A 3,715-nucleotide genomic window follows, 5' to 3' on the forward strand; every position below is an offset into this window, starting at 1 on the left:
TGCCGGATGCTGCTGCCCTGGGGAGCGAACGCCCACCCGCCCATGCCGCGTCTTCACAGGGATGGAGATGGTGCTGCTTTGTCAAAAAGCAGGGGCTAACCAGCCAGGATGATTTTTTTTTTTAATTGCTGTTATTTAAAATTGGCCGAAAACCTATTTTCTGTAGAAAAGTGGGGATTTTGGCTGAGCTGGGCAATTTCTCCTCTGACCAGACTCAGCCAGCAGAGCGTTTTCTTCTTTCAAAGAAGGAAAATGCTGCTTTGCTCTTCCAGGCACCGGCAGGCTGCAAGCACCGCTCTGCTGCCTGCCCAGAGCACAGCTGCCTGCCCCGGCTCTGCCTGCGCCGGGGCTTTGGGCGAAGCCGTGGTCCGTCCTTCTCCGACCGCTCCCTTCGTTGGTGCCAATGGCTCCACGGCAGCCAGCGCAGCTCTGGGACCCTCTCCTCCAAGTTGCGCAGGGATGGGTGCTTGTTGCTAGCCTAATTTAAGCATCCCTCACCAGGCACCTTGCTGGGAGACGCAGAGAGGTGGCCTCATCTTCATAAGGCTGCAAACTCTGCCCACGTGGACATATAAATAGATATATGGTATCCATTCTGATCCCATGCCAGGACCTGTGGGCGCGGGGGGGCCACTCAGCCCCGTTGCTTCCACCGCCCCGCGCGAGCGATGCCGCGGCCCCAAGGTGCCTGTGCCAGGCATACGTCGCCGAGCTATTTGCAGATCCCAATTAAAAATAGCTCCCCGGAGCGCTCAGCGACGCTGCTGAGCCCCGCGGTGAATCCACTCTCTACAAGTGCTGCCAAGCATCTGCCTCTGCCGACGCTGAACAGGGTCAGGCCACTTAAAAGAACAGCCGTCCCCTCGCAGCCTTGGGTTTGGATGCGCCAGCTCTGGGAATACTTTCTTCTCCGGGGCGAGGTGCTGGGTGGCATCGCTTGCCGCTCACGAGGAGGTGACAGAGGCCACGCCGAGCAAAATAGTTGCGCTGCTGGTGGCGAGCCCTGTGCTGCTGGCGTGGGCTGCCAGCCCAGGGCTCCCAGGAGCGGCACGGCGGCGGCGATTCGGTATATTCCAGGGAGCCCACCGTTACCATCCAGCCTCTCCTGCGCAGCCTCAGCCAACAGAGTCGGGGAATTAATTATTCCCTGAACTCGAGGAGCGCTTCTGGTAAAGCCCTCTCCATCCTGATTAAAAACTTTCCTGTAATGGGAAATCCCTGCCTACCGCCACTGATAAATTGTTCCCCTGGCTGTTCCCCTGGCTGTTAAATACGAGGCATTTGTGCCCGCACCGGGAGCCTGGGGTTGGGGCCAAAGGGCCAAGAGCATCCCCTGGGAGGGCGCACCTGGGTGGCTGCGCCGGCTCCCAGGGCTGGGGCTCCTTCTCCATCACCCTTTGGGGTAGGTGGAGAAAAGGCCCTGGTAACAAGATAACCTGGGGTTATCCCGCGCCTGCCAGGGATGCTGTGGAAACCGAAACAGCCCAGACGCTGCTAAGAAAGTGTCACATCGCCCCCGAGGAGCTGGGCTGGATGTGGGCTGCAGCCTCCGCAGGGCGGGAGAACGGGGAGCCCGACTCCCGCAGGCCGGATGGGGCTCAAGCGTGGCGTAATCCGGGAGCACAGGTTGGTAAAGCCTTTAGTCTCCGGTACTGATTCATCCAACAGCTCCTGACAGCACGGAAATGTGGTTTTTGTTTTTTTTTTTCTCTTGCTTTTCCTTTTTTAAGCCTCTTTCCAGCTCGCCCGTCGACAGGACCCGCAGACTCTCCCTAACCGCGCGGCTGCTGCGGACTTTCCTTGGAGCCTTTTCAGCCCCTCCAGCTCCAATTTTCCACCCCAGGGCTTTTTGCTTTTTTCCTTTCCCTTTTCATTCTCTATTAGTGCAACAAACCTGTGCTTTGAGACCCAGACGGCGGGTGCACGTACGTGGAAAGGCAGACTGTTTATGGAAGGAAACAGCATTTCGCTGGGGTTTAGGTAACGCTTTCCTTAGCCGCGTTGGGAGGGCTGATGCACGGCGGGTGCAGGGAGCCGTTGCCTGTGGGCTGCCGATGCGGGTGCTCTCCCGGGCAGGGTGATTCGGGTGGGGCCGAACGCCACGATGAATCTTTCCCTCCTGGGGTGGCCCTGCCCGTGATGCTCAGGAGCATCTTTAAATAGAAGGGGCTTGAGGACGCGCTTTTGGGGTGCTTGGCCTCAGCAGCATTTGGGGAGCTTGCTAGGAGCCTCTTCCAAGGAGAAGCAGCGGATGAGGCTTTCAAACAACCTGAAGAAGCCCCGTGTTTGCAGGTTCTGCTCGTCACGGGGGACAGTAGCCACCCCGATGCCTGCTGGAGGGACACCACAGCAGGGCCCAGGCCACCCAGGAGGTCTCTCTAGGGCACTCATGCCGTTGTCCTGACACAGGCAAGCGAGGGGAGACGCTCTGCTCCACCTCACGCTTGCAACCCAGGAAGGACTGTTGGGGGGGACGTGAAGGTTGGGGGCAGTGTTGGACGCCCAAGGAGCTCCTGACACAACTCAGACATTAAAAGGAAGCATACAAGAGATGGAAGCAGGGGCAGGGGTTCCCGGGAGAAGCACAGGGACACTGTGTGGGCATCCAGGGATGGGGCTTGGGAAGCTAAAGCTCACCTGGAGTTGGACCTGGTGAGAGATGTGGACATGCACAAGTCCCTGGGGCCTGATGGGATGCACCCACGGGTGCTGTGGGAGCCACTGCAAGGCCACTGTTGCGAAGGGCATGGTGATCAGGGAGGTTTCTGAGGACTGGAAGAGAGCAAAAGGCACTCCTTCCCTCAAGGACAAGAAGGAGGCTCTGGGAAGCTGCAAGCCAAGTCAGCTTCACCTCCACACCTGCGAAGGTGGTGGAGCAACTAAGCCTGGACACCATTTCCAGACACCTGAAGGACAAGAAGGTGATGGGGAGCAGTCGACGTGGCTTCACAAAGGGAACGTGTGCCCATCCAGCCTTCTGCGGTGCGGTCGCTGGCCCAGCGGACGAGGGCAGAGCGGTGGGTGGTTTATCTTGACTTCAGTTCGGCTTTTGGCACCGTCTCCTGCAACAACCCTCACGGACAAGCTGATGAAGTACAGGCTGGATGAGCTGACATGAACGTGGGCTGAAAACCGGCTGACCGGCCGGGCTCAGAGGGCCGGGTTCACGGGCACAGAGTCCACCTGGAGACTGGTCACTAGTGGTGTACCCCAGGGGTCAATAATGGCGCCAGCTACTCTTTAACCTCATGGTTGATGACCTGGACACGGCGCCGCTGTCAGCACGTCTGCAGCCAATACAAAACTGGGGGGAGAGGCTGACGCACCAGAGGGTTGTGCTGCCATTCACAGGGACCTGGACAGGCTGGAGAAATGGGCTGAGGGGAACCTCATGAGTTCACCAAGGGGCCGAGTCCTGCCGCTGGGGAGGGGTAACCCCACGCACCAGTGCACACTGGGGGGCTGAGCGGGTGGAAAGCAGCTTTGCAGAGAAGGACCTGGGAGTCCTGGTGGACACCAAGCTGCCCACGAGCCAGCAATCCACCCTCGCAGCAAAGGTGGCCACCAGCATCCTGGGCTGCATTAAGAAGACCATCTCCAGCAGGTCGGGGCGGGGGGGGGTATGATCCTTCCCCTCTGCTCAGCACTGGTGAGACACGCCCGGTGCGCTGGGCCAGCGCCGGGCTCAACGGCAGAGGAGGGCCAGGTACATATG

The sequence above is a fragment of the Pygoscelis adeliae genome, unplaced genomic scaffold, assembly GCF_000699105.1.
Source record: "Pygoscelis adeliae isolate BGI_AS28 unplaced genomic scaffold, ASM69910v1 Scaffold314, whole genome shotgun sequence".
Classification (NCBI taxonomy): Eukaryota; Metazoa; Chordata; class Aves; order Sphenisciformes; family Spheniscidae; genus Pygoscelis; species Pygoscelis adeliae.